This window comes from Humulus lupulus, chromosome 7 (assembly GCF_963169125.1).
Source record: "Humulus lupulus chromosome 7, drHumLupu1.1, whole genome shotgun sequence".
NCBI classification, from domain to species: domain Eukaryota; kingdom Viridiplantae; phylum Streptophyta; class Magnoliopsida; order Rosales; family Cannabaceae; genus Humulus; species Humulus lupulus.
The window spans coordinates 78,683,134-78,695,395 of record NC_084799.1 but is presented as its reverse complement, the minus strand read 5'-3'; positions in this window follow the sequence as shown (position 1 = coordinate 78,695,395).

Here is a 12,262-nt window from a genome sequence, read left to right as displayed (position 1 = left end):
CCTCCCGAAACATAGTATGAGCAGACCGCATGTTATAGAACTGAAACGGTTTCGCACCTGTCCTGATCACTTCCACTTTTTTGACAAGAATAAAGTTATGATCAGAAATCACATCCCATTGAGCATGAGCATCAACCCAAGGGAAAGAATCCACTTACTCCTTATTCTTAAATACCTTATCCAGCTTAGAAAAAATTCGAGCTCTACCATCTTGCTTATTAGACCATGTATAAGTTGACCCCACAATCTTCATTTCATCAGCCAAGCCTAAAGCTTGCCATTGTCGAGCATCCTCCATTTCCTTAGAAGAAATTGACCTCCCTCCAAGTATATCATCAGCATCAAAAACAGCATTGAAATCTCTCATCATAATCCAAAGTTTAACAGGAAAATGAAAATTAGCTAAATCATGCAACATGGATCTCCTTTCCTCCAAACTATTAGAACCATACACAATAGTAAGACAGAACTCTTGGTTTTTACCAAAAAATTTAACTATGCAGTGCAAATATTGAGTACTTTCCTAAAGAACAGAAATTTTCACCAAGCTAGCTTTCCAAAATAATAAAATGTGCCCCTCCAAACATGATAATGGAATGTGTATAGTGTACTCCAAGGGCAGCAGCAGGACGGTTCAAAAGTTATATTGAAAATGCTCATGATAATGGAATTTTGCAACATTCTGAGTTGGAACGTTAGGAGGTTGAATAAAAGGAATAATAAACTAAAAATTTAATAGTGTGGATTATTAGTAAGCCAAAACAATTGTACAAAAATATTCAATTATAAATTGGGTGGTATATGAATCACTCTTTAAGAAAACTAAATTGTAATTTAAAAAAACCTTAGGCCCAATCTTTGGCCCAATGACAGTGTAACTCATTTAGTGTTGCATACAAGGTGACCCACCAGCCTCATCAAACCTTCAATACTTGGTCAATTTTTGTTTTGTTTTGTTTTTATTTTCAAAATGTGACATCCATGTTAAGTGGGGGAAAATACAACTTAAAATAAATATATAAATAAACAATTGGGGGAAATTTGGAAACAAAAAGCTTGTGTAATCATCTTCATTTTATTTAGTTTTGTCCCTCTTTTGGATGGTACAATTCGATACATACTTCTAAAGTTAGCAACATTAATACATGCCAACCAATCCATTTATTATGTACAAATTTTTTTGTATATATATAAATTAATGTGACTTAAATATGATTGACACGTAATATGTTAATTGAGAAAAAATGATTTTGTTCAATGGTTAAAATAGAACATGGCCCAATTCCAATACAAATTTAAAAAGCTCAAAATAATGAAAATACATATCTCATAAGAAGATGACCAAACAGAAACTAAGCTGATTGCAAAATTGGAATAACAAGATACATGGAACCTAGAAGTGCAAACTAATCTAGTCCCCACAAAAAGATAATAAATGATAAGTCGCCTCTATTTGATATAACAATTAGGTTAATTGGTAAATTTAATTCAAAACGATGACCCAAACACAGATGGTACAAAACAATAGAGAGTTTGGATATTGGGAAAATATCATACCAAAATTATATTAGAAGTCAAAGTCCTTAAGAAACATGGGTGATAAACAAAGCTAAAACAAGATACAACCCAAAGACACTAAACAAATAGAAAAGAAAAATCAAAACTATATTCCTCAAAAACATCTAGGAAAAAAAAGATTTAATCGGAAATATCGCATCCCCTTCCTTGCGGTTAAGGTAACGGTAGGCAACCTTGAGCACTAGCGCCAATGGTAGCCACACCAGACCAAACCTCTGGCTGAAAGAACACAACCCAACACCTCCACAATCCATCAAGGTAAGACACACTTATCCATGAAGTTTACAGAGAGCCCTGACACCAATATTTAAAACACCCAACCAACCCACGATAAAAAAACGTTGTCGTTAAAGACCACCGAAGCCATATCAAGCTCCACAAATGTCAATCACAGGTGCGCCTTCACAGCCAACAATCCTACCCCTAGAAATCAACCCTAGCCACTAGAGAACACAACAACCCCAAGCTTGAACTAGTCATGGCTTCCCTTAAAAAAGAAGAGACCAAATCCATGGACTCAAGGTCAAAGAAAAGCTTGGAAGAAAAATCCACTAGCCCGCCAAGAGATGAATACTTCATCCTACAAGGAAATGAGATCTCTCAGCTAGAGCTCTACCGACGCACAAGCATGTTCCCAGCAAAGCTCCAGCTGAGAGGAATGAATGAAACCCTAAGAGCATGTTTCGTTTGCATGAATGGACATTGGAATGGAATGAAGATTCTTATTCATATGTTTGGGTTAGAGTTTAGAGAGCATGGTAATGAAATTCCATAGGAATAATAATTCCTATGTTTAGTGGAATTTTCTTTCCACTCTAAAACCATTGGAAATGAAACCTTTCCAAAATGATATTAGAAAGAAAAAATGAAATGACAATTTTCATTGCAAATATTTTTATTGAATATTTTTTAGAAAAAAAAATAGGGATATTTTTTTCAATACACCACTTATTCAATTCCACTCCTACATCGAAGCAAACAAAAGAATTCTAATTCCAATGTGCATTCCAAAACTAAATCAAACATCATAATATCATTTACATTATCATTCTTATTCCATTATATTACCATTCTCATTACTATATTAATTTCTTTTCACTGAATCAAACACCACCTAAGGTTATTCTGAAGAGAGAAGCTAGAATGTAAGAGAGAGAAAAAGACTAAACAAGACATGTAATTTGTTTACATGGTCAAAAATCAAATTAAATTTATTGGAAAAAAAATGTATGTGTTGTAATTGTTGAAAAGAGGAACCAAAAGAAAGAATAATAAGGGATGAATTAGTGGTTGAATGGTTATTTTTTTAATCGGATGAATGAGATTGTTTGTTTAGAACAACAATACATGAATATAGTGGTTGCTTAGTAATGTAATTACCTTGAAATTATTGATGAGCAATTGAATTACTGATAAAAGAATAATAATAATACATATTTTTCTCACAAGCTTGACTCTCATCAGAAACTTGAAGGATTAAGATATGTTTCTTGTCCTTAATGCATGGTCGACACCCTCCCTTCCATCTCTAACCCAATTAGATGTTAGTTCTTATTAATATGTTTTTAATATTTGTTGTTATATTATTTATATAAATAATGTTAGATTGAATAATGTGACAAATGTGATTTGTCACACCTTGTAACATATTATTGAGAGTTACAAAAATTGGACATATATGTGTGTCCAAGTGTAATATATTTGGAGTTACAAAATCAGTTACAAATTTATAACTCCCAAATATTACCCAATAATGTATAGAATGGGAGTTACACATTTGTGTTTGAATTTCATAGAGCCATTATATAATATGGCAGTTGAAGACATGTTTTTAACTCTCACTAGGTGTATGGAGGTTACAAAATCATGTGGGAAAGGGTTTGAGACGTTTTGTAAAAATCCAAAATTAGGAAGCTGAATCAGCCTAGTGGCCACAGCCACAAGTGTCCCAGACTGCGGCCTGGGAGTCAATAGCTAGCGGCCGCAACCAGGCATGTCCCAGGCCATGGCCTGGGGTGGTGACAGTCGATTCCAATTTTTTAGTTTTTTCCAATTTGAACGATTCTAACATCCCAATTAACTCCTAAATTTTTATTTTAATTCCATAAACATCCAATTAAATATTGGTAACAGCCATGACGATTATTCAAAGAGAATCTCAAAACTTTATAAATAGGAACCTAATACTCACTTGTAAGATACAGCATTTTCAATTCACAAAGCACTTGGCTGGAAAATACACCAAAAGACTTGATAATTCCATAGTGCTATGCATAGAGAATATGGGAAATAAGCTTTTGGACAAAGGTCTTGAACCTTGTTCAAGTTGGTGATCCCCACTACTCTACAGTTTGGTTGTGAGAGAGTTCTTATTTTTATTCTTCTGCTTTACATCTTTTTGTTTTATTTCTTTCTTAGTTTATATATTTGTATTATTCATGCTTTGAGTTTGTAATCTTCTTCTTCTTTTACATTTTTCTATTTATTTGTATCTTTAGTAATTGAGTTGTAACATTTATCTTAATGAAACACCTTATCTATTGTATTTTGCATAGAGTTGTATTTTGGTTTTCCCTATTTCCATTGAATAATATATATTCTCTAACATTTATAATATAATATTGTTGACACCATTTTTTATCAAATAAATTAATTAGAGCAATTAAAAAATTGAAATAGGAAGAAAATAAAATAAATAGATTTTTACGTAGTTCAGTAGTTAAAATCTACATATGTCCACGAGTCACTTTTATTAAGGTATGTGTTAAAGCTTTTGAGAGTAATTTCACAGAGCGTTCTCAGTACAAGATTGTGCATGAGTACAAATGACTGAATCCAGGCTATTTATAGACCAGGTTACAAGAATATTCTTCCCTTTATTCAAGGGAAGTTACAACATAATATTCAAATTCAAAATCAAATGAATATATTAATAATAAAATTTAAATGCATTATTTAATAAATATCCCATAAAAATAGGGATGTTATACACGGTTTATCCTAATCCCATATAAATAGGGATTTCCTAACAACATCTTCGTGTATTTGTTTAATGCGTATTCGACCTGGTATGTTGCTTCAACGCACTTTCGAGATCGCACATAGCTTCGAGATCTTCATTCCAGTTAATGTCACCTCCTTGCTTGATTAGTCTATCGAACTCATCTTTCAGTGGAAACTCCTACTTTCGAGCTTGCAACTTATGCTCGAGTGCCTCTGACATAGCACCTTGCAACTTTAAAAAAATTTGTCCAAGTATCATGTTGAATACTTATTAATTCTAAGCTTATCTCCTGCAAGCCTACATTTCGAGGTTGTTTATATATTCTTGAAATTTTGGTGTAATATTTTGCCCCCTCAAAAGTTTTGGTTTGATTTCTATGAGAAGGAAACTTTTGAACTTCATTTTTGAGAAACGTGCCCACCTACCACACTCGAGTATGGACACGGGTCTACACAGTGGTGCATACCAAGAGTACTCGAGTACTCTCTTTCTACATACATCATTTTCTATTCCTCTATTAAAATAAGAACCCAATATCGTAGTTCTTTTTTACGATCCTCAGAACAATTTTATGATTTGGTCGGGGTAGACTTTAAAGTACATAGGGATGATAGCTAGTTAGGTCAATTCCAAACTATGCATAGTGTAAATGAGGTTTGGGAAGGGATAGTTGTCCAGCGTGGGACTAATGATTATAGGGATCTATTGAGGTTATCCCCTACTTATCGAGAAGGAACTCCCATAGAATCATCTGAATATGTGGGAATATCCTGGACTATGAGTTCAAGCCCAAGAGAATCTTCTAGTTATATTTCTTTATTTAGAAGTACATTCATATTTTTCACAAATATGATTAAGTACTAATGTTTATCTTCCTTTTTTTTTCAGTCGAGATGGATTCAGACCTCGACAACATTCTCAGTCAGCCTATTGCATCTAAGGTGTAAGTGTCTTACTTTGTGTTTTCTGTATTTTGGCAATTTCATGATTCATCTGTTAGTTTCTTAGTTCCATCTGTTTTGTGTATCTTGACAGAATTTTGGTTTATCTTCTGTTTTGCCAGTTGCATCTGGCTGTTGGACATTGTTTTAATTGACTGCTTGCTTAAGTGGCTTTGTTTGAATATGACTGTATCATTAGGTTTCGAGTTTTTCAGTGGTAGCTGAATTAATTAGTTTCTCTAACGATTTTCTGTTTGGAGCATGGCTGGGTTTTTTGAGTTAGTTAGATCTTAGTTCTATAAATATATGGGTTAATTGATTTTCAAAGCCGTGGATTATGTGGTATATGTTTTTCGTATAGTTTGTTTTTGGTTATCTTTCTTTTACAGGTTGAAGAACTGAATCTTGAGAGGTTGTTCATCCATGGCTAGCTGTGATTGTTCATCAAGCTGAGTATTGGAAGAAAGCTGGATCTGCAAGAGTTCAAGTGTGAAGATTCAACTAGTTCAAGCTAAGGATTGTTGCAAGAGAGACAAGTATAGATGATTTACTGTGTTGATTGTAAATTGAGAGATACTGTGTAAAACTTGCAATTCATATCTTAGTGGATTTCTTTCTGGACTAGGTCCCAAGGATTAGCCATTACTTTGTGTAGTGGTGAACCTTGTAAAAATTTCTTGGTTTGAATTTTTACTTGTTCTTGGTTATTTCTTTAAATCTTGTTTTTAATTTGTCAAGATTATAGATTCTTAGGTAGTCTAGCACCTTCATTTTGGTATCAGAGCATTCGTAATTCTTGATTACTGTTTCCTGGGTGTTTTAGGTTGGGTGATTTGTTTGCCTTTGATTCTTTGTGTTCTGCTGATCCTCTTACCCTCTCTTAGTGTCTTCTTCGAGAGTTTCTGTTTCTTTTTCTTGTTGTGTTCACAGTCATGGATATGTTTAGAGAAGGCAGATCTACCACTAGACCTCCCATGCTTGAAGGGGCTAACTATCCTTATTGGAAAACAAAGATGAGAGCTTATCTTAAGTCTGTTGACGAATGAGTTTGGATGACTGTTTCTGAGGGATGGACTCCCCCAACTGAGAAAGTGGGAGATGTTGACATAGCTAAGGCTGCCAGCAAGTGGACGACTGAAGAAATTGAGAAGGCCAATTTTAACTCTAAAGCTCTCAATGCTATTTTCAATGCTGTTTCCACTAATCAGATGAAAGTGGTTGCCAATTGTGATATTGCTAAGGAAGCATGGGATAAGTTGAAGATCAAGAATGAGGGTACTTCAGCTGTCAAGAAGTCGAGACTGAGATCTTTAGCCAGAGAATTCGAAAATCTTACCATGGATGAAGAAGATTCGATTGTTGATTTTCATGCTAAGTTGTGTGATATTTCGAATGAGTCCTATGCTTTGGGAGAGACCTACTCAAACGATAAGCTTGTAAGGAAGGTTCTTGGGTCTCTTCCAAGAAGATTCAAAGCCAAACTCACATCTATTGAGGAAGTGCATGATGTTGAAGATATGGACCTGGATGAACTGATTGGTTCCCTGCAGAATTATGAATTAACCCTAAAGAGATGGAGTAAAGGTAAGAAAGGAAAAGACAAGGAGACTGAGAAGACTGGAGGTAGCCTGGCCTTTGTGTTAAAGGAAACTTGTGACCAACAAGGAGAAACGTTTGATACTTTAACAGAAGAGAAAGTTGCTCTCCTTACTAGGAATTATGCAAAGTTTTTAAGAAAGAATATGAGGAAGAATTATTTTAACAACAAAGAGAATATCTTCAAGAAGAATTTTTCTACGAATCAGAAGACTAGTCAGACTCAAGACAACAAGAATAGGGGGATTCAGTGTAGAGAATGTGATGGGTATGGGCACATACAGGCTGAATGTGCTAACACTCAGAAAAGGAAGAAGAGAAAGATGGGAGTTGCAGTGAGTTTTCAGATCATGAGAAAAATGTCATTGCTTTTCTGGCTAAAGAAGAGGAAGTTGAAAATGAAGCTGGGGATAATGAGAGCAGCTGCTCTGAAGTTGATAGTCTTGATGAGCAAACTGCTTATGAGCAAATGTATCAACAGTGGCTGACTATGGTTCAAAAAGTTAAACTCCTTGAAGAAAGAAATTCCTCTCTTAATATGACCAACTCCAAGCTTGAAGCTGAGATAAAACACTTGACCGAAGAACTAGAAAAGAAGGAAGAGAAGTTGTATGATGTTCAAGCTGATCTCATTCGAGCCAAACAATCATTGGAATCAATTCCTCCAGGAACAGCAGCCTTAAATCATCAGTTTCATCTACAGAAACCCTATGGAGACAGGACATCTATTGGTTATAAGCTGTTATACAAAAAGGGAGACAACCTTACCATTGGTGATTCTCTTGGCTCAACTGCTGCAGACAAAACTCACACTGTTTTTGATGATTCTGGCAGTCAGAGGAATAGATCTAACATCACAAAATCTCCTAATGAACAGAAGCAGAAGTTCATTCCTATTTGTCATTTCTGTAATCGTCGAGGACATATTAGGCCAAGATGTTATCTGCTTCAATCTTACCTTAGGAACTTGGTTGGGAGTCAAGTTAGTTCATCTAGATCATCTCTTGCTGAAAGAAAAGAGTATAAGGAGGTTTGGAGACCAAAGCCAACGGGAAGCTCTCAGGAAGATAAAGGTATTTCTGTTCTTGTAGCTCATACATCTCTTTCTGCTTTTAAGGATGATCAGTGGTACTTTGATAGCGGGTGTTCCAAGCACATGACTGGCAACAAACTGCTGCTGAATAACTACAAAGAAGGTACGGAAGGTCAGGTCACGTTTGGAGATGGTAACAAGGGAGCAATTCTTGGGAGAGGAGATCTTGTGCTTAAAAATCTTCCTGTGGTCAAAGATGTGCTTTATGTTAAGGGACTGAAAGAAAATCTGTTGAGCATAAGTCAGCTGTGTGATGATCACTATACAGTGAATTTTTCCAAGTCCACATGTCTTGTAAAGTCTACTGATGGGTGTTCTGTCTTGTCTGGAACAAGGTCTAATGATAACTGCTACATGCTGGACAATACTGAAGTGTGCTCTAGAGTTACATTAGATAAGTCTGACTTATGGCATTATAGACTTGGTCATCTGAACTACAGAGATTTAAGGAAGTTGGTCAAACTTAAAGAAGTAAGAGGAGTTCCTGATTTCAAAGTTAGCAGAGAACGTGTGTGTGGTCCTTGCCAGCAAGGCAAACAAGTGAGATCTTCTCATCCTCCTATTAAGATGCTTCTCACAAATAGAGCTCTTGAGTTGTTACACTTTGATTTGATGGGTCCTATGCAGACAGAGAGTCTCAATGGAAAAAGGTATGTGATGGTGTGTGTTGATGACTTCACTAGATATACCTGGGTTCAGTTCATTCAAGAGAAGTCAGATACCTTCGGAGTGTTTTCTGCCTTGTGCTTAAGGCTTCAGAATGAAAAAGTCTTAAAGATAGCTAAAGTGTTTAGACTCAGGAGCGACCATGGCAAAGAATTTGAAAATGCTTTATTCGCTGAATTTTGTGATCACATGGGCATTGCTCATGAATTCTCTGCTCCAAAAACTCCACAGCAAAATGGCGTTGTAGAACGCAAGAACAGAACTCTTCAAGAAATGGCAAGAGTTAGGCTGAATGCCAAAGGGATTTCTCAAAGATTTTGGGCCGAAGTTGTTAACACTGCGTGCTACATAAGTAATCGTGTGCATCTCAGAACTGGAACTTCTCAAACAGCTTATGAATTGTGGAAAGGTAAAACTCCTAATCTGAATTACTTGAAGATTTTTGGCTGTACCTGCTATATTTTGAATGATAGAGACTATCTTGGAAAATTTGACTCCAAGAGTGACAAAGGTATGTTTCTTGGATATTCTCCTAATAGTCGTGCTTATCGTGTGTTTAACAAACGAACTAACACTGTCATGGAGTCTGTCAATGTTCGTTTTGATGACACAGAGGATTTTTCTGATGATCTTGACAATGATGAGGATGGTTCAATATCTTCCTTGCTTCCTCATTCACAAGTTCCCATGCCTAACATTTCCAGTTCACCCTCATCGCCTTCCTCTACTGATCATACTGAGCCATCTGGAGACTCTGAAGATGTGGTTCTTGATAGTCCAGCGTCTGAACAGTCAGTTGAATCTTCTCATCAAATTTCACCAGCCAGGTTGTACAAAAAGGGACCTCCATCCTGGATTCAAAAAGCACACCCTCCTACTGTTGTCATTGGTGATCCTTCAGCTTCTATGGTTACCAGAAGAAAGGTTGCGAATGAAATCTCTCATATGTGTTATCTGTCTAACATTGAGCCAAAGAATGTCAAACAGGCTCTTTCTGATGAGCATTGGGTTGCAGCAATGCAAGAAGAACTTTTACAGTTTCAGAGGAATGAGGTATGGGATTTGGTGGACAGACCAGAAGGGAAGAATATTGTAGGGACCAAATGGATTTTCAAGAACAAATCGAATGAGTTTGGAACTGTTACAAGAAACAAGGCTCGTCTTGTGGCTCAAGGATACAAACAGGTTGAAGGAATTGATTTTGAAGAAACTTTTGCTCCTGTTGCTCGCCTAGAATCAATTCGGTTACTTCTTGCTATAGCCTGTCAGTTACAGATCAAACTTCATCAAATGGACGTGAAGAGTGCCTTTCTGAATGGATTACTTCAAGAGGAAGTCTATGTTGAGCAACCTCAAGGATTCATTGATCCTCATTTTCCACAACATGTTTACAAACTTAAGAAGGCCTTGTATGGTCTCAAACAAGCTCCAAGGGCCTGGTATGAAAAACTTACCTCTTATCTTCTCACACATGGTTTTATCAGGGGCAATGCTGATCAAACTCTTTTTATCAAACATCTTTCCAAAGGTATATTCATTGCTCAGATTTACGTGGATGATATCATTTTTGGTTCTACCTGTCCTACTGAAATCCCTAAATTTGTTGACATTATGAAAAATGAGTTTGAAATGAGTATGATTGGAGATTTAAGTTTCTTTCTAGGATTACAGATTCGTCAGTTAGATAATGGCATTTTCCTTTCCCAGAGCAAGTATGCTCTAAACATGTTGAAAAAATTTGGGTTGGACAATTCTAAACATGCTAAGACACCCATAGGTACCTCAACAAAGCTCTCCCGTGATGAATCTGGGAAACCTATTGATCCAACTCTGTTCCGTAGTATGATAGGTAGCCTTCTCTATCTTACTGCTAGTCGCCCAGATATCTGTTTCAGTGTTGGTCTGTGTGCTAGATATCAGTCTAATCCCACTGAGTCTCATTTTACTGCTGTTAAACGAATCATGAAATATGTTGCTGGTACCTTAGAGTTTGGCCTTTGGTATACGTGTGACACTAATATGTCTCTAGTTGGTTATAGTGATTCTGATTGGGCAGGGAGTCTAGATGATAGAAAGAGCACATCTGGTGGGTGCTTTTATCTTGGGAACAATCTTGTGTCTTGGTTGAGTAAAAAACAAAACTCCATTTCATTATCTACTGCTGAGGCAGAATATATAGCTGCTGGTAGTTGTTGTACTCAACTAATTTGGATGAACAAAATGCTTAGTGACTATGGCTTTCCCCAAGAAACTTTGACTATCTATTGTGATAGCACAAGTGCAATCAATATTTCTAAGAATCCTGTGCAACATTCCATAACAAAACATATTGATATTCGTTATCATTTTATTCGAGACTTGGTTGAATCCAAAATTCTTATTTTCTCCCATGTTTCCACAGAGGCCCAATTAGCTGATTTATTTACTAAGCCACTGAGTTCACAGACTTTTGCTCATCTTAGAAAATGCATTGGAGTTTGTATGATTTGAGATAGTTTTGTCCAGAGTAGTTTTTTGTTCTTCGTTTAGTGGTTTCATTGTCTTCTGAAGCAAGGTTGTTTTCTCTTGTTTGATTTCCAGTTTGTTTAGTTGAGCTCTTCATTCTTCTCAGCAGAAAAGGCTACCTTTGTTGGATGCAATGGGAAGAGCTATCTTATGGTCCATTAGTCATTTAGTAGTTTACTCCTTCTCATTTGGCTTTTCTGGCTTAAGATGACGGCTACATCTCTGACAAAGAGTGAAAGCCACTGCTGGTTCTCTTCAGAAAAACCCAGAGTGTTTTAAAAAAAAAGGGGGTCTTTCTTTAAAAAAAAATTGCAAAAAAAAAAAACAAAAAAATGATTCAAATTCTTTTGAGGGAGTGAGCTTTTTAGCTCACATGAGAACACATGCACACACTAAGGAAGAATTCTAGCTCAACATTCTGTTGAAATCTCTTTTTCAAAATCATCTTGCTTCGTTTGAAGATTTTTGTTGCCACTCATTTTTTTATTCTCTCTGGTCTTTACTATTTTTTTTCTTCTCCTGCTTTTTCTATTTTTTTTCTGTGTGTGGCTTTATCTTTTTTGGCTCTGTGGATTCTTTTTTTTCTCTTTTGGATTTTTGTCTTGTTTTGTTTACGTGTTCAATATTGGTTTTGTGATATATTGTTGTACAGGCTTCCTTTATTTTTGTTGCCAAACATGGTCTTGGGGATTTTCCTTTATATACAATGTTCATCCGTTTTGTTCCCTATTCTGCCCTAGTTTGTTTCTCACATTGTGTCTAATCTCTTTTTCGTGTGTCTCAGCTCTGTCCCAAGTTTCTTCAAGCATAATGGCCGAGGCTCTTCCCGTCTCTTCGTCTGGTCCTCCAGCTCAGTCGTCTGTGTCTCCGCCACCGTTC